Source organism: Lagenorhynchus albirostris, chromosome 3 (assembly GCF_949774975.1).
Source record: "Lagenorhynchus albirostris chromosome 3, mLagAlb1.1, whole genome shotgun sequence".
Taxonomy (NCBI): Eukaryota; Metazoa; Chordata; class Mammalia; order Artiodactyla; family Delphinidae; genus Lagenorhynchus; species Lagenorhynchus albirostris.
In genome coordinates, this window is record NC_083097.1 from 20,998,121 (window position 1) to 21,019,070 (window position 20,950).

Consider the following 20,950-nt stretch of genomic DNA (forward strand, 5'->3'; position numbering starts at 1 on the left):
TAGGAACAGCCAGAAATGAATTTTGTTTATTTACTGCTGCATAAGAAAGTATCAACAAAAATTAGATGCATAAACAACCATTTTATTATATCTCACAGTTTAGGAAGGCAAGAATCAGACTAGGGCTTGGTAGCATAACTCTTCTGATCAAGGTAGCACTGACTGTGGTGTATTAGACATATTCATCACATGGCTTGCCTGTGATGGAGGTAAACCTAGATGGTCTCACTCACATACTTAGAGCCTTGGCATGGATGGCTGGGCCTCTCTCCCACTTCTTGTAGTCTTGGAACCTCTCCACATGATCTCTCCAACAAGGTTATTACACTTCTAAGAGGAGACTTAGGACTTCTACAGACCACCATGGAACCTACTAGTCCTTTTATAGACCAGAACCCACATACTGTCAGCTTACCAATATTGCACAAGTCAAAACATCCACACACCAGCCCTCTATGAGACAAGTTTCAAAAACTGTAGCCATTTGATTGTCCACAACCACATACTCTAAAATGATCACAGTAATCAATGGTGAAACTTATTCTTTGATTATCCCAGTTTCTGTTATAAAAGACACAGTAAAAGATAAAGAAGGGGTATCTTTTTAAAGGATATCATTTATTCATGAGAAAAATGTCTTTTGACACATCCCTTCTTTGGGGTATCAGTAAAGTGATAGGATGTGAACAGGATTCTTTATTAAGTTTTCCTTTTTTTTTTTTTTCTCGTATAGGAGAAGCAGGAAAAGAAATATCAAATTTGTTCTAAAGCACTATAGCGGTGAGTTTCTTATGAATGATAAGCATAGGTCTTCAAGGGTTACATGTGCGTGAGAAGAATGAGACTAGTGTCAGGCTACTGTTTGGACAAGCTAAAGTAAGGAGACACTAGAACAGAATTTGTAGGTTAAGACTGGAGAAAGACAGTAGCAGTGGACATAGCCTGGGATCCCATCATATTTAGAGGATCAAAGAGAAATGTGTTTTTCTTTTGGCCACTTGGCTAATAGTAAATATTTAATATCTGTTTTACATTGCTTCCTACCATCTTTGGCACCATACGTTAATTCCATGAGGGATATTATATGATTCTTAAAATCTCAGTTTAATTTGCAAGCAATAATGTACTAGGTATTTTTCCTTGAGATATTGAATTAATATGCTTCAACTGTATTCTTTTAAAGAAGTCATTAATAATTAACTATGTATAAAGACTATGATATAAATTAAATAGATAAAATATGTTCTCTGAAGTATTACATTAATTTAATTTAATTTAATTCTGCTTAAATATTCATGAATAACTATAAATTTAAATAAAAATAATGCCAATTATTTACTTAAAATGAATACAGGGTGTAAAGGCTTATATATTCTTTAAATAGACTATTGTTTAGAATAGTTTGGTGTTCATAGCAAAATTGAGTGGAAAGATACAGGTATTTTCCATATACTACCTATCCTCACATTGGCATAGCCCCCCATTATAAGTATCTCCCACCAGATTCATAGATTTATTTCAACTGATAAATCTACATTGGCACATCATAATCATCCAAAGTGCATAGTTTACATTAGAGTTCACTTTTAGTTTTGTACATTCGATGGATCTGGACAAATGTATGACAAGTATCCATCACTATAGTATCATACAGATAAAAATCCATAAAAATCCTCTGCGCTTCTCCTATTCAACTCTCTCCCCCTAACTCCCGGCAACACTGTTCCTTTTGTTGTCTTACATAGTTCTGCTTTTACAAAATGTCATGTAGTTGAAATCATGCAGCATGTAGCCTTTTCAGATGGGCTTATTTTACTTAGCAATATGCATTTAAAGTCCCTCCATGTCTTGTAATGGCCTGATAGCTCATTTATTTTTAGTGCTGAATAAAATTCCACTGTCTAGATGTACCACCTTTTCAATTCACCTACTGAAGGACATCTTGGTTACTTCCAGGAACTGGCGATAATGAATAAAGCTACAATATACATTAGTGTGCAGGTTTTTGTGTGGACATAAGTTTTCAATTCCTTTGGGTAAATACTGGGGTGCACCATTGCTGAATCATATGGTAAGAGTATGTTTAATTTTGCAGGGAACTGCCAAACTATCTTCAACAGTGGCAGTAAATTTGCATTCCCACCAGCAATGAATGAGAGTTCCTGTTGATACACAACTTTACCAGCATTTGGTATTGTTAATTTTTTAGAATTCTGGCCATTCTTTCAGTTGTGTAAGGTATCTCAATGTTGTTTTAGTTTGGAATACTCTAATGACATATGATGTGAAACATCTTTTCATGTGCTTATTTTCCATCTGTATGCCTTCTTTGGTGAGGTGTCTGTTCAGATACTTTGCCCATTTTTAATTAAGTTGTTCATTTTCTTCTTGATGAGTTTTAAGAGTTCTTTGTATATTTTCGATAATAGTTCTTTATCAGGTATGTCTTTTTGCAAATAGTTTCTCAGAGTCTGTAGCTTGTTTTCTAATTCTCTTGACATTGTCTTTTCAGAAGTTTTTACTTTTAGTAGCATCCAGCTTATCAATTATTTCTTTCATCAATGATCATCCATCCCCATATCTCAAGGTCATCTAGATCTTTCCCTGTTATCTTCTAGGAGTTTTATAAGTTTACATTTTACATTTAGGTCTGTGACCCATTAGGAGTTAATTTCTGTGACTGTCTTTTATTTAAGGTCTACATTTAGATTTTTTTCTTCTGGATATCCAGCTGTTTCAACATCATTTGCTGAAAAGACTATCTTTAATTCTGTCTATTACCTATGCTCTGTTGTCAAAGATCAGTTAACTATATATGTGGGCCTATTTTTGAGTTGCCAGTTTTGTTCCATTAATCTATTTATCTGTTCTTTCACCAACTCCATACTGTTTGGATTAATGTAGCTTTAGAGTAAGTCCTGAAGTTGGGTAGCATCAGTCCTCCAACTTTGTTCTCCTTTAATTGGATATTCTGGGGCTTTTGTATCTTTATACAACCTTTAATATCAGTTTGTTGATATCCAAAATATCTCAAAATATTTCAAAATAACTTTCTGAGGTTTTTATCTGATTGCATTGAGTCTATAGATCAAGTTGGCAAGAACTGACATCTTGAAAATATTGAATATTCCTACTTATGACCATCGAATATCTCTCCATTTATTTATTCTACTTTGATTTAATTCATCAGGGTTTTGTAGTTTTCCTTACATAGGTCTTTTACATAATTTGTCAGAATTATACCAAAGTATTTCATATCTGGGAGTAAATATAAATGGCATTTTGTTTTTAATTTCAAATTCTACTTGATTATTGCAAATATATAGGAAATAGATTGACTTTTGTGTATTAACCTTGTATACTTCATCTAAAATCACTTACAGGAGGTTTTAGTTATTTATTTACTATTAGCATTATTTTGGCCAACTTTTTATCACAATTTCATAGACAATCATATCATCTGTGAACAAAGGCAAGTTTGTTTTGCACTTCTCCATCAGTATAATTTTATTTCCTTGTTTTATTGCACAAGCTAGTACTTCTAGTACAATGTTGAAAAGGAATGTTTAGAGGGGACATCATTGATTTGATCCTGAACTTAGAAGGAAAGCTTCTACTTTCTTACCACCGAATGTACTGTTAGCTGTACATTTTTGTGAATATTCTTTATCATGTTGAGAAAATAACCCTCTATTCCTAGTTTACTAAGAGTTTTTATCATGAATGGGTGTTGGATTTTGTCAAATGCTTTTTCTGCCTCTATTAATTTAATCATATGATTTTTCTCTTTAAGCCTATTGATGTGATATTGATTTTAAAATGTTGAACCTGGTATAAATCCCACTTGGTCATATTGTATAATCCTTCTTATAAATTGTTATATTTGATTTGCTAATATTTTGTTGAGGATTTTTGTATCTGTGTTCATGAGAAATATTGGTCTGTATTTTTCTTTTCCTGTAATGACCTGATCTGATATTGGTATTAAGGTGAGGCAGACCTCACAGAATGTCAGGAAGTATTTCCTGTGTTTCTATCTTCTGTAAGAAATTTTACAGGGCTGGTATAATTTCTTCTTTAAATGTTTGGTAGAATTCCCCATTGATCTCATCTGGGCTTGATGTTTTCAGTTTTGGAAAGTGATTAATTATTTGTTAAGCTTCTTGAATAGATATAGCCTTATTCATACCATCTATTTCTCCTCGTATGGGTTTTGGCAGATTGTGTCTTTCCAAAAATTGGTCCATTTTATTTAGATATTCAAATTTGTTGGCACAGAATTTTTCCTAGTGTTTATTATCCTTTTAATGCTCATGTGATCTGTGGTTATGTTCTCTCTTTCATTTCTGATATTAGTAATTTGTGCCCTCTTTTTTCTTGGTTAGCCTGGTTAGAGTCTCATAGATTTTATTGATCTTTTTTAAGGAACCAGCTTTTGGTTTTGTTGATTTTTTCTGCTGACTTCTTATTTTCAATTACATTAATTTTTGTACAAATTTTAAAATTTCTTTCTCCTGATTATTTTGCGATTTTTATTTTCTTTTTCTGGTTTCCTTAGAAGCTTAATTATTGAGTTTAGATCTTTCTTCTTTTCTAAAATATGCATTCAATGCTATAAATTCTGCTCCAAATTCTGCTTTCCTTATATTTTATAAATTTTGATAAGTTGTGTTTTCATTTTCATTTAGTTCAAAATATTTTAAAATTTCTCTTGAGATTCTCCCTTGACCAATAAATTATTTAAAATTCTTTGGTTTAGTCTCCAAGTATTTTGGAATTTCTCAGCACTATTTTTATTATTAATTTCTAGTTTAATTTCACTGTTGTCTGAGAGCAGACATTATATGTGTCTTTTAAATGTGTTAAGGTAGGGGTCCCCAACCCCTGGGCCACAGACTGGTACCAGTCCATGGCCTGTTAGGAACTGAGCTGGACATCAGACAGTGAGGGGCGGGTGAGAGAGCAAAGCTTCATCTGTATTTACAGCCGCTCCCCATTGCTCACATTACTGCCTGAGTTCCACCTCCTGTCAAATCAGCAGTGGCATTAGATTCTCACAGGAGTGAGAACCCTACTGTGCATGCAAGGGATATAGGTTGCACACTCCTTATGAGAATCTAATGCCTGATTATATGAGGTGGAGCTGAGGCAGTGATGTTAACACTGGGGAGCAGCTGCAAATACAGATTATCATTAGCAGAGAGGTTTGACTGCACAGGGACCGTAATAAATCAATTGCTTGCTGACATATCAAACCCCTATCAGTGAGTGGCAAGTGACAATTAAGGTGCATCTGGTGGCAGGCTTTATAGTGGCAAGTGAGTTGATGTACTTCAGTTTTAGAGCTGTATCTGGTGGCAGGCTTTAAGTTAGAATCCGACACTTATTTTAGTCTGCGCGTGGCCCACCCATTATTTTATTTACCATTTCTGTCTGTACCTCTTTCCTGCACTGAGCACTTGTCTCAGTCACAGTTTTGGTAAGCCCACAAGTTAACCTTAGCCAAAACGAGTAAAAAACAAACATTGCTGGGGAGCTTCTTTGAAAAGGGGGAAAGACCCAATGATGAGACAGCAGAAGACTCTAAGACTGCTAGCAAAAAGAAAGCTGCATTTTAAAGAAAATAGCAACAGTCCTACCTAAATTATGGGTTCATTGCAACAGGTGATTCACATTCTCCAAGCCAGCTTTGTATAACATGGGGCGAGCGGCTACCCAACAAAGCCATGAAACCTTCAAAACTGCTTTGCCTTATGGAGACCAAGCACCCTGCATTAAAGGACAAGCCTCTGGAGTTTTTCTAAAGAAAAAAACGTGAACACAAATAACAAAAGCAATTATTGAAGGCCACCACTTCATCAACTGTCTCTGCAATGAGAGCATCATTCTTAGTGGCTAACCACATTGCTAAAGCTAAGACGCCTTTTACTATTGGTGAAGAGTTGATCTTGCCTGCTGCTAAGGACATTTGTCATGAACTTTTAGGAGAGAATGCGGTTCAAAAGGTGGCACGTGTTCCTCTTTCAGCTAGCACCATAACTAGACAAATTATGAAATAGCAGAGGATACTGAGGCACAATTGTTAGAGAGGATTAATGAGTCACTGTGGTATGCAGTCCAGGTTGACGAGTCTACCGATGTTGACAAGGCAACAATGCTTGCTTTTATGCAATATAGTTTTCAGGAGGATGTGCATGAGGATATGTTATGTGCACTTATGTTGCCAACCAACACCACAGCTGCAGAACTATTCAAGTCTTTGAATGATTACATATCAGGAAAACTGAATTGGTCATTTTGTGTTGGTATATGTACAGACGGAGCGGCTGCCGTGACTGGACGGCTTTCTGGTTTCACTACTCGGGTCAAAGAGGTCACTTCTTCACTTCTGAATGTGAGTCTACAGACATGTCATCCATAGAGAAATGCTGGCTAGCTGAAAAATGTCACCTGAACTTAACAACGTTTTACAGGATGTGATTAAAATTATCAACCACATTAAAGTACATGCCCTTAACTCACGTCTGTTCATGCAGCTCTGTGAGGAGATGGACGCAGAGCACACACGTCTTCTCTTATAGAGAAGTGAGAAGACTTTCTAAAGGTAGATCACTGGCCAGAGTTTTTGAGTTATGAAAGCCACTCCAGAGATTTCTTTTAGAAAAACAGTCAACACTGGCAGCACATTTCAGTGACACAGAATGCGTTGCAAAACTTCCTTACTTGTGTGACATATTCAACTTGCTCAACAAACTCAATCTGTCACTTCAGGGGAGAACGACAACTGTGTTCCAGTCAGCAGATAAAGTGGCTGCATTCAAAACCAAACTGGAAACTGGAATTATGGGGGCAACAAGTGAACATTGGGATTTTTGACATGTTTCAAACATTAGCAGAGATTTTAAAAGAGACTGAGCCAGGGCCTTCTTTCTCCCAGCTGGTGCATGATCACCTACCTCAGCTTTCAAAAGAGTTTGAGCATTACTTCCCAACCACAAAAGACCCCCGAACTGGGAAGGAATGGATCTGCGACCCATTTGTGAATAAGCCAGGTGAATCAATTTTGTCTGTGCTAGCAGAGGATCAACTGCTTGAGATTGCAAATGACAGTGGTCTTAAAAGTATGTTTCAGACACCTTCAAATCTCCATACATTCTGGATTAAAGTCAAGGCGGAATATCCTGATATTTCCACAAAAGCACTGAAAAACCTGCTTCCATTTCCAACATCCTATCTTTGCGAAGCAGGGTTTTCTGCAGTGACAGCAACCAGCAACCAAAACAAGATTATGGAGTAGACTGGACATAAGCAACACACTTCGGGTGTCACTCTCTCCCATCACCCCCAGATGGGACCATCCAGTTGCAGGACAACAAGCTCAGGGCTTCCACTGATTCTGCATTATGGTGAGTTGTATAGTTATTTTATTGCATATTACAATGTAATAATAATAGAAATAAAGTGCACAATAAATGTAATGTGCTTGAATCATCCCAAAACCACCCCCTCCCCAGTCCATGGAAAAATTGTCTTCCACAAAACCGGTCCCTGGTGCCAAATAGGTTGGGGACTGCTGTGTTAAGGTGTGTCTTATGGCCCAGAATATGGTATAGCTTGGTCAATGTTTCACGTGAGCATGAGAAGAATCTGTATTCTGTTGTTGAATGAAGTAATCAACAGATATCAGTTATATCCAGTCAAGTGAGGTGCTGTTGACTTCAATTATGTCTATACTGACTTTCTCCCTGCTAGATAAGTTCACTTCTGATAGTGGGGTGTTAAGGTCTCTAACAGTGGATTCATCTATTTCTCCTTGTAGTTCTATTAGTTTTTGACTCATGTATTTTGATGTTGTTATTAGTCACATATACATTAATGATTGTTACGTCTTCTTGGAGAGTTGACCCCTTTATCATTTTGTAATACCCTCTCTATCCCAGATAAACTTCCTTAATCTGAAGTATGCTCTGTGTGAAATTAATATAGCTATTCCCATTTTCTTTTGATTATTGTTAGTATGGTACAACTTTTTCTATCCATTTACTTTTTTTTTTTTTGTGGTACGTGGGCGTCTCACCACTGTGGCCTCTCCTATTGCGGAGCACAGGCTCCAATGCGCAGGCAAAGCGGCCATGGCTCACGGGCCCAGCCGCTCCATGGCATGTGGGATCCTTCCGGACCGGGGCACGAACCCGTGTCCCCTGCATCGGCAGGCGGACTCTCAACCACTGTGCCACCAGGGAAGCCCCGTATCCATTTACTTTTAACTCTATATGTGTCTTTATATTTAAAGTGGATTTCTTGCAAATAACATATAATTGGGTAATTTTTTTGACCCACTTTCTTTTAATTAGTGTATACAGACGACTGACTTTTAAAGTGATTGTTGATATGGTTGGATTTGTTACTGTACCAGATTTGTTACTGTTTTCTATTTGTTTCTCTTGTTCCTTCTCTTTATTTTTTGTCAGTTATACCACCTTTTTTTCAATTTTTAGTTGCTCAATATTATGCATTTACAAGTAATCCAAGTTCAATTTCAAATGACACTGTACCACTTCACAGGTAGTGAGCAAACTAACAATATAATCTTATACCAATAATCTTAACTTGTCCTCCCCTTCTTTGTAACATTTATGTAATTCACTTCTCTCTCTCTCTCTCTCTCTCTCTCTCTCATGTCTCTCTGTCTCTGTCTCTCTCTATATATATACATATGGTAGTAGTTTTCCCTGTGACATCATTTCCTTAACATATTTATGAAGAGTTGATTCTTCAGTTTCTCAGTTTTTTACTTGTCTTGTTTTCAGGACAGAGTGATAACTTCCAAGTTCCTTACATGCTAGACCAGAATCAAGAAGTCCAAGAATTATATCTAAACCATGAAAAGTATGACGAACTATGCCTCCCCCCGTCACTGTACCTAATTCAATATTAGGGATTTAGCAATTATCTTCCTGTCAAATGAACTGATCATCCAACTGTGTACAAACTTTTCTTTTCGTGTTTCTTTTTGATTAGATCAGTATCTCAAAAATATGTTATCCATACACTCCCATTAGTAAAATAAAAATTGGAACACTGACTCTCAATATGTCTATATTTATTTATGCTTTTAAAAAACTGTCTGTATAATACCTTACCAATATCTATTTTAACATTACAATGAATAGACAGAAAAATTATGATATTAATATGTATGTATATATATATGTATGTAAATATATATATATTTCTAATGTATGATTCCTGCAACATAGTTACAGTGAATTACTGTATTTTGAAAACTCCCTGGGTTTAATTCCTCCGATTTTCAGATCATGCTCTAGGTAATTATTTTAAGAGCTTCAAGATAATCTCTCATAATATTCTTGCATATAGCTGCTTATGTATCTAATTTAAAGAAAATGAATTTCATGGTATATAAATGTTAGATTAATTTTGATCTAACAAATACATTCTATTTGTTATGGACATGATACAGACTATTAGAATCCAAAAAGACATGAATATTCCTAACAGGGTTCCTTGGGAAGAACTGTTTTATGTGATTTGTACTCAACTGGGAAAAGCTTGAGAAATCAAGTTGCTCTCTCCAGAGTTTTTTTCTCTTCAACAGATAATAAATTCCACAAGTTTTTACAAATTCCCTTTGTCATTACTTTCTTTTTTCTCTTATCCTGTTGCCTCAGGAGTCTAGAATTGCTAGGGGGAATATTTCAAGTACTAAAACACATTTTATATCACACCACAAAAATTATCTTATAGAAAACACTATATATGTTGTGTATGTGTGACATACACACATATTTATATATAATCAAAGTAAAAATAGTGGTTATCCTTATATGTTTATATTACACATATTATAGAACTACTAGATTTTTAAAGCAGATAAGCTATATAATAAAGAAACCAATAAAATCAGCACAGATTTTTTTTCTTATGTGAAAGTACTTATTGCTTATATTTCTAACACTATCCCAATTAACATATGAATCTGTAAAACTTATTCTTTGTATACGACAATGTAGAATTTTCTTTACAAAATGCCATTTAATACTAGGAATTATTCTTGGGATGTGCACTCACTTTGTATACGTATGTATTTTTTTAAAATATCACTAGTATGACAATTTGACATACTGCCAGCTGAAAACAACAGTTCAAATGATTTACCTTTGAGGACACAGACTGAGTATATTTGAAATAGTAGAAAGAAGCAGAATGATAATCGATAATAATGTGAGAAAACATCTAGCAAAATTATTCCTGTCATTGCTGAAAAATGGGCTGCCATGGTTGCAGATATATGGTTAGAAATGAGTCAAAACTAGTTTTGTTTTCTTTTATTTTGTTTCGGTGGGGGGAACCTTGAATAACAGATAATATATGTCAGCAAATGCAAATATTCTGCTCTGAGAGTCAAGTATTTCAAGGAATAGGGATCATCAGAAAAATCAAGAAGTTCTCTTTCAAGAGAATAGTCTTACATACTATTTCAAAACAGACACACAAATACAGTGATTTAACTAATCAAAGTTTGCTTGTATTTAAACATTAGCTAAATTTAAAACTTTGGGCAAAGTCACTTCTTATTTTAAATAGATACTTACAGAATCATTTATTCAGTCAGTCAGTCATTCCTCCATTTAGTCACTTATATGAAACTATTTATTTTAGACCACCATGTTAGCCCCCTAAAATAGCAATTATCATGCAAAACATGACCTTAGCCCTCAAAGAGATTACAGTTTGTTCTGGGAAAACAATGGTAATGAAATAACCATATGTCATCATGGAAGTTATGATGGATTAAAGTACAGGACACTATGAGATCAAGAAGAAATGAATGAATATTTTAGACTACTCTCAAATTTGAATATTTTTTATTTAAAGTATTTTGCCAAATATAGATCTCTAAAGTAACAGCCAGGTAAGTGATCAGGGATATTACCAATACAACTTGCAGGAAACACAGTTAAAACACAAAGCTGTATCTGAGGGTCAATATTGAATAAATACAGAAGAAGGATAAATATATGCCATCTAATTGTATATCCCTATAAAGCAGGAATGTTTTTTTAAACGACAAATACTGGCTGAAGCATCAGCATGCTTAGGGTGAAGGAAGGATAAATTTGGTAGTGGATAGGGCAATTGTGCCATCATTAAAACAGAAATATCATGTTGCCCTTTCTCAAAACTAGGATGATTCAGTTTTCTCCATTTGAAAAAGCAACTGTGTTTTAAAAATAGATATTCTATATGAGATAGATATAAAAGTTTCTTACAATAGTTTTATATAATTTTTTTTTTAAAGTATATATCATCTAGGTAGTTGGCCCAGTGAAGCTTTCACTAATAAGAAATGTCCAGAGGCATAGCTGGCAGCACAATTCCCTGACAGTTTCTTTCTGGGATGAACTAGCCTCAGGAGTTTGATATCTTATTTCTCTGGTTGCCAAGTGAAAAAGAGATGCTAAACACCTGATCCAAGTTATACCAATGCCTGTGTTTGTAGGGCATGCTTGGGCTTGGGGGTTTAGGGGTTTAGGATGCTTGCATACTCAGTTTTGTATGTGTAATATTATTTCATTACACAAATTATTATCAATACAAATTTTCAAAGAACATTATGAAAGGCATTGGTTTAGGTTTTTTTTTTTTTTTTTCTCTGCGTTGGGTCTTTGTTGCTGTGTGGGCTTTCTCTAGTTGCGGTGAGTGGGGGCTACTCTTTCGTTGTGGTGCGCAGGCTTTTCATTTGCAGTGGGGTGCCTTCTCTTGTTGCCGAGCACAGGTTCTAGGTGCACAGGCTTCAGCAGTTGCAGCACACGGGCTAAGTAGTTGCTGTGCATGGGTTTAATTGTAACTAAAACCTAAAAATTCTATAGAGACTAAAACCTATCCTCAAAATCATAGCATAGAAAAAAAATTTTTTTAAATCTCTGTTTCATTGATGTGAATAGTAAACCTGGTGCTTAGAATACAGCATTTGAGCTATCACTATTATAAGTAGTTCGTAGAAGTCGTAGTCACAGTAGTCGTAGGAATACTATTGAAAGTGTTGTCTCAGTGTGGTGATAAGTACCTATGAAATGTCTGAGATAGTTCCAAGGCACTTAAAATTTATACACAAAATATATAGCATAAATTTGTAGTGATAAACGTGTACTGGATAATTCAGATTGAAAATTATTTCCACATTAAGTACCTACTTAGAAAATACATTGGATTTTATTCAGGGGGGAGTCAGACCAAAATATAATATAAAGACACATTTTAATATTGCTCTAAGTTTCCATCTTACTTAAGATACCTAGAAATTGACAGAGTATTACTGGGAGTGGGAGGTTGAGAATTAAATATGAACAGTAGTAAAGCTATATTTATAATGCTAAATGCCATATTTTAATTGAAAAGTAATTCTGCCTGAATATTTTGAAATTCCACATTGTTAACCTGGAATGATATGTCAAACATTCTTGCAGATAATGGTTTAACATATTTCATACAAATAAAAATATAAGATATGTATTAAACATTAAATGGGTAAAGGAGGATATGAAATCCAATAGTGATCCTACAGTGGTAGAATCAACCACAATAATAACAAAACACAGATAAAGAACAAAAGCTGCATGATTTAATGCAATTCAAAATTATTAACAAACTTCCTGAATAAAGAAATGCTTAATTGTATATATAGTATGATATATGTGTACACACACAAACATATTTAGAAAGTTTTAATGAGAAAATACATCAAATAAAATTAAATAGAAAATTCATCATAGACTAAAATCTTTCATATTAAAAAAAAGTCTATTGCATTTACATACCCCAAAATGTGTTCTGATGAAGTAACATGATTATTTGGGGTGGTAGATGATTTTTTCTTTATAATTTCTAAATTAATTATACTTTTATAATAATAATAAATTATTTCTAACATAAAAATTCAGTATTTACCAAAAATCAAATCCTGAGATTTAAGTCATTAAGCACTCATCTAATTCAACCTGAAAATTATATATACTATTTATAATCTAGTATTATTTTAATTGTTAAATATGTTGATGCATAAAATGTTTAGAAAATTTATATATTTAAAAAAACAAATTATTTTTTGACTATACATAAATATAAATTTATAATAATTAGGATTAAAGATTTGTAAGAAAATATTTTTTTTTTCTTCTCAGACATTAACCTTTCTGACTTCTATACCAAGAGTGAAACAAATGACTTAATATACTGTTATAGCTAAATTTACTTTCAGGTATAAAGTGAGAAAGAAAGAAAATTTAATACAAAAGAAGTTGATTTGTACAAACCAGCCATCATATTGTCACACTGTGGGCAAATATTTTATGATAATCTAATCATTTAAAAAATCACCTCTCTGTATAGCATATATACCCTAACACGTGTATGTACATTTACTAGCACAAAAATATAATATTTAAAATGACCCCCTTTTAAAGAACATTTTAGTGACATGAGTGGCATCCTTCTTCTATGTATTTTTGGAAGTGAAAATCTTTACCTATGGGCTACTTGGTTGTAGTAATACGAGAAACAATCTCAATGAGAAGTGAAACCATAGACATTTGTTCAGTTCACTGCCTATGTTAACATGACCTATCTATTTGGCTGTCTTTATCGACTTGGCTTTATTCTAGGAAACTTTACATAGAATGATAGATGTAACAATTACCACAAACTTAACTACTCAAATAACACAAATTATACAACTCAGAATTAAAGATAAATTATTGGCTTACTGTCTCACATTCTGTAGGCCACAATTCTTGGCCAGGCTGGCTGTACTGGGTTCCCAGCTTAGGGTATTGGAAGGCTGAAATATAAATCTCTGGTTGAGGCTTTTCTCTAGAAGCTTTGGGGAAGAATCTGCTTCTGAGCTCATTCACGTTGTTAATAGAATTTCTTTTCTTGCAGTTGCAGGATTAAGGTCACCATTTCCTGTCTGGCCGTCAGCTAGGGGCAGCTCTCAACTTCTAGGCCACTGTATTCTCTGTTATGGGCCCCCCTCCATCTCAAGCCAGAGTAGTACTGTAAATCCTTTGAGTGCTTCAAATCTCTCTTACTTCCCTTTCTACCACAAATTAAAGAAACTTTGCTTTTAAATGGCTCATATGACTATATTAGCCTACCTAGACAATCTCTCCTTTGATTAACTCAAAATTAACTGATTAGTAAACTTAATTATATGTGCCAAATCCCATTGCCATGTAATATAAGATAATCATGGGGGTCATATCTCATCATATTCACAATTACAGGGATTCTGGTGGGAAACTTTAAACTGGCATTTTGGAATTCTGCTTGTCATAAACAAAGTTGTAAATAATTTTATTGTTCACTTTACAAACTTCCAGAAAACCTAACATCCAATATGGCTCAAAGGATGATAGCAAAGAAATGGAACCTGTGGGATTATTCTGAGAGCATCTTCATGGATGCTACTTGCTCCAATATGGTGGAGAGAAATGCCTAGAAAGCCATTACTCTTTTAGAAGAACACAGAACGAGACTTAATGAGCCAATATTTGCATCAGGGAAAGGAAAAAAGCTTTCTTTCCAGGGTATGTAGAATTCTGCTGCTCCATAATTGGTACCAGCAATAGCCAACATCACACCCAGTGGAGGAGCAAGGTAGGCACCACCAGCAGCAGGCAGGAAAGCAGAAATCTGCTGGCCAGATAGGTCAAAGTGAATTAAACTAATCAAGTGATGACTCAACATTGGAGTCTTCTGTGGACACTTTATTTCACCAATGCTGAGGTGATCAGTAAGAACACTAAAGTGACTAAAATGGACAAGTGAAGTGAGAAGAAACACAGACGTTCTGTTTACATCCCCCAAAGTGACTAGACTATGAATTGAACAATGACTAGGATATTAATCAAATCACTGGATTTAACTAAGCATACCAAACTGGATTTTGGTTTTTTTCCTTAGCCAAATTGGTGAAGTAAAAGCACATGTGAGGGACTTTCCTTGTGGTCCAGTGATAAAGAATCCGCCTTCCAATGCAGGGGACACGGGTTCGATCCCTGGTCAGGGAACTAAGATCCCACTGCCACGGGGCAACTAAGCCCGCATAACACAACCACTGAGCTCATGCTCCTCAACTAGAGAGCCTTGTGCCACAAACTACAGAGCCTATGTGCTCTGGAACCTGCTTGCTACAACTACAGAGCCCACATGCCCTGGAGCCTGAGCGTCACAACTAGAGAAGAGAAAATCCGCGCACCACAACTAGAGAGAAGCCTGCTTGCTGCAACGAAAGATCCTGCATGTCTCAACGAAGATCCTGTGTGCCGCAACTGAGACCCAACACAGCCAAAAATAAATAATAAATCTTAAAAAAAAAAAAAAGCACATGTGAGTTTACTTACAGAAACTACCTCCCAAAAATCCTCTTTTCCCACATATGAATTTTAGAGTATAAATTAGATTCTACTTCAGTTTCAAAAGATATGCTAAACACATGAAAGGAAGAATATATCTTGTCAGTCTGTAGGTTTGGCCGACTCTAAGCGTCTTCTATCACCCTTCTTGATAACCACTACATAACTGTGATGTGCACAACATCTGTCCTCTGAAATTTAGAGAGTAAAGGAAAATCCCAGACAAGTGTTCCTTGATGAGCAAATACAGAGATATATCAACCTTGATATCAGCAACTCCCACACATTCCGTGTGTGTGTGTGTGTGTGTGTGTGTGTGTGTGTGTGTCTGTGTGTCTGTGAGAGAGAGAGAGAGAGAGAGAGAGATTTACAATTTCTGAAGAACTGGGGATAGAAGTCAAAATAGCCCCTGGTCATTTAACTGGTCAGTTTAAAATGTCATGGAAGTGTCATCCTAATCACCTGAGAGGAATGGAAAGGGTGGTGAGGTCAGTTACTCACTTGGCTTTAAAGAGAAGAAATGTTCAGTGAGAAAAAGCTGCTCTTACAACCTTGGTCACTGCAGAAATGCAAGCAAATAGAGGTATTATAGTTAATTTATCTTCCCTTCAAAGGAGAGAGGAAGCTGCTGGAAAATACACCTCAGTTATTTATCTCTTGCTCAGACATATCCTCAAAAACTCTTTGAAAGAGTTTGTAAAATGAATTCATATTGTGACAGCCTTTTCAAAAGTCCTGCATTATATAAACACCAAAGGGGGTGGGGACTTTATCTTAATGTACCACTATGTACCACTCTATTTTTGAATCCTTTTTATTCTGCCCCTCTCTTCTCTTTAAAAATAATACTTTACTTTTCATTTTCCATTGGCTTTATTATATTATTCTAACCAAAGCACCTCTGAGAGTAGGTGAAGCTTTTGTAAAATTGATGGCCTCACCTGTAGCTATACCCCATTCTCCTTTTGACCTCACCACAGCACAAGACAGTAACAAGTTCCATTTAGTAAAGCAAAAAAAAAAAAAAAAGTTATAGAAAATTAAGATATTTAATCATTATAATAGTTTATACTTACATAGTATTTCATATTTTTACTATTTATATACTACCACAGTACTATCAGAATGATTTAGCATTTATGTTTCTAAGGGTCTGGGGAAACAAATATGAAGAAGTTAAAATCCCTCACTCAAAACAGCTCAAACCTTAATGTGTAAGAAGTAGGGAAGAGCAAGTATCCACAGGACATCTGTATATCACTTATGGGAGTCTGGAAGAGGGTTTATTATCTCAGTTTGGCTCCCTGATTCAGAATATCTCAGGACTTGATTCAGGTTAGGACTAAATTTTAATGAAAGAGCTGGGACTTTCAAAGTAGAAAAATAGACAAATCTCAGAAAGGAAAGAATGGAAGGCCAGCAAGAGCATGGTTTAAGAAGTTTGCTCTTGTTGACTGCTAAGAGGAATGCTAGGATGGATGCGAAATGAAGCTGAAGAGAGAGGAATGGAATAAATCATGGGTTACCTTCTACGTCACATTATAAAGTCTACACTACAATATTATTCAAAGGTGATTAAGAGCTTCACAGAAGATTTTTAAGAAGAGGAGTGATATAACCTATTTACAATTCCTATTTCACAGATATAGAGAAGAAGTATAGCATTGAGAGTGATTAAATTAACTGGAGTTTTGAAACCAGATTGCTTCTGCTCAAATCCCAGCTCTGCCACGTTAGCCATGTGTACTTGGGTAACTAAGTTAGCATCTGTGTGCCTCAACGTCGTAATCTCTAACATATGATCATCATGTGAATTAAAGTGAATTAATATAGAGTATTTAGAGCAATGCTTAACGTGTAAGTTCTATAGAGCAGTTAGCTATTTATATACATAATAAAAATTGCTATTACTATTATCACAGTTATTTTTTATTTTGTTAGAAGGTATAATAATACTGCATACAGAAAGGCCATATTTGAAGAGTATAGTATTTTAAGAAAGAGAGAATTGAGTGTCTGTTATTAGTCACTTGGGTAGAGGAAAAGATAAATTTAAAAAAATAATAAAGATGGAAAATTAGTATGTGATGTTTATTGAAAGTCATTTGCTTATTTTATTTTTTATTTTTATTAAAGTATAGTTAATTTATAATATTATACTATATATAATATAATATAGTATAATATACTATTTCAGGTGTACAACATAGTGATTCCATATTCTTATAGATTATAATCCATTTAAAGTTATTGCAAAATATTGGCTATATTCTCTGTGTGGTACAGTATGCTCTTATTTATTTTATATAGAGCAGTTGGTAGCTCTTAAAATAAATGGTCTTATTTATTTTATATAGAGCAGTTGGTAGCCCCTCCCCCATCCCTCTCCCCACTGGTAACCACTAGTTTGTTTTATATATCTGTGAATCTGTTTCTGTTTTGTTACATTCATTCCTTTGTTTTATTTTTAAGTTTCCACATATAAGTGGTAGCATATAGTATTGGTCTTTCCTGTCTGACCTCTTTCACTAAGCATATATATATATATATACACACACACACACACACACACACACATATATAAAACATCATCTTCATCCATTCTTCTGTTGATGGACATTTAGGTTGCATCCATGTCTTGGCTATTGGAAATAATGCTGCTGTGAACTCTGGGATGCATGCATCTTTTCTAATTAGTGTTTTCCTTTTCTTTGGATATATATACAGGAGTGGAATGGTAGTTCTATTTTTACTTTAGTGAGAAACCTCCATACTGTTATCCATAGTGGCTGCACAAATTTACATTCCCACCAATAGTGTAGGAGGGTTCCCTTTTCTCCACATCCTTGCCAACATGTGTTTGATGATAAGACATTCTGACAGGTGTGAGGTGATAGCTCATTATGATTTTGGTTTATATTTTCTTGATAATTAATGATGCTGCTTCTTTTAAAAGATAAACTGAAGCATATTACAAGTTTTAAGAGCCCATTTGAGCAGAAATTGATTAGAATCTGGCAGTGCCAAACCGGAAGTGGTTAGGGGCACTCCACTGATAGGAGCTCTGGGAGAGAGGATATAGAGAAAAGGCAGAAGCAAAGTAAGGAATAATTGATTGTCTATAGCCTACAGCTTGGTTGTCTATTTGTGACTGATTATCCCTAGGTTTTTATTTCACAACCTTGAGGCATCTACAGACTTAGATTTCAGTTTGCCTACATAGGTTGCCACGGCATTAGAGCCTTCACGGCTTCCTTATTTAATTAATGTAACTTCTCAGGTATCTAGTTTGAGTAATTGGTTGAGTACTATCTTACATAATGAATACAAAAGGTACACATTTATAAGAAGATTTTTAAAATTCTCTTTTAGAAAATATCAGGGATTTAAGAGACTATGGTTATAACAAATAGCAATAGTAGCCAATAATTATGTTTATGTAGAAATTTCCCCTACAGTTGTGAATTGGGATTTCGTAAATTTCTCTCAGTATTTTTCTTGTGATTGTACTGGTAAGAAGAGAGGAATGCAGGGATGTTTTTGTTAATGTATTACTAAAATTTGATGTCCTGGGTAGGACTATTATGGTATGCAGTTTGCTTACACAGATAATCTATTAAGATCTTAGATTAGTATTCATTGCTTCCATATTATTTTTATTGCGATAATAATGCATAACAAACAAGTTCCAAATTTCAACAATTTAAAATATATTTTTTGCACACTTATATATGGGTCAGCTATGGCTCTGATGGTTTGCCCAGGTTGAGATTTGGGTTCAAGTCTGTTCCATTTACTTCCTCATTCTGGGACCAATGGCTATTTTTCTTTCACAGTGGATTAGAGAAACATAAAAGGGCAAACCAAAGCTTACAAGTACATTTAAAATTTCTGCTCTCATCAAATTCATTTTGAAATGAATGTGAAGCAACAACTTACCTGGCTAAACCAACTTTCAAGGTGGCAGGAAAATATATTTCCATCTGTTCTAGTGAGAGAGAATATTTGAAAATAGACATGGCCAAGGGTATGAATGTATATTTCTACTATAGGAAAGAAATGAAGGGTTGCAAGGATAATCCATTCTATCATATTTACTCTTAGATGTCTTTTTGAATTAATAAATAGATATGAAGTCAGCTTTATTTTAATCTATTCCAACTTGTTTATTGTAAACAAAGTCTGAAAAACCCATGTGAGAAGGTATTAATATTTGTTCCACCTTTAATTATTAAAGCTAGCTTGTAAGATAAACAGCCCCAGATGTAAACTAAACCAAGACAAATTGATGATTCTTCTTGAAAAATTGTATGTAGTAAAAAAGCCATCTCAAGAGCTCCAACATTTAAGGAGTGGATGGGATAAGAGAAGATCCTGATGGATACTGAAAATGACAGGCTAGAAACCCAGAGAGAATCAGAAGAGTTGGAAGAGAAGAGAGAGCTCAAAAAGAGAGGAGGAAAGTGTGATTGAAGATGAAAATAAGAGTAACTTGAAGACTGACAATTATCTATTAGATGTGACAATTAGGAGTTCAGTAATGTCCTAAGAAATGAGGTTAATAAAATCATTTATTGCTTTACAATTTCCGACGTTAAGTAAATAATAAAAGCCAGAATGTTTTACTAGATGGAGATAATTAAAAATTGATTAGACAAATTAATATTCTTGACAGCCTAGGATGACTGGAGTGCAGTGGAAAACATAATTCAACCCCTTAATTTATGATGGTGGGTGAGAAAAACAATACTTTTTATTTTTTGATAAAAAGATTAAATCAGAGATCGATAGTTGCTTTAAAATGCTTAGTGGCTTCAAATTTCGTAAAGAAATGCCAGAGTGCTAACTATAATCATTGCTCTTATACTTCTACAGATGAAAATAAAACTAAGCAACACATTTCTAATATAAAACTTTCTATACCTCACTCCAAATATAATTGTTTCCCAGACAATACTTCAGTGTTGTTGCTTTCTATAACTTTAGAAACATCTGACATAGTTGAAAACATATGATGCATAAGTATGATCTATAAACAATGTGTTATTGTTTTCTTCCCTGCTTAGGTTTATTTATAATAATAATTACCTTTATATAAAGCCTGTAACATTTGTTCAGAGTGCTTTTACTAATTTATTTCTTTTCATGTGTTTTGTTTCCAAGGTTACCTTGAAAAATATAATTTCATTACTAAGAACTGGTGAACACTGGTCTATAATTGATTTTAAAATATTTAATTTTCCTTGAACTATATATATATATAATATACAGAAAAATATTTAATTATATTAATGTCAAATATGTTTCTGTGTGTATGCGATACATATAACCAACAGCTTGTTTATAATTACATCACCATTAGTTAAAATAATGAAAATAGAGATGACTTTCCATTAGTAGTTTTGAAACAAAGATACAAATCTTGATAAAGTAATGTTTTAAATTTTGGATGTGCATAATATAATTGAAAGAAGGTATATCCATTCTTGAGAAACAAATATATATATTTTAGA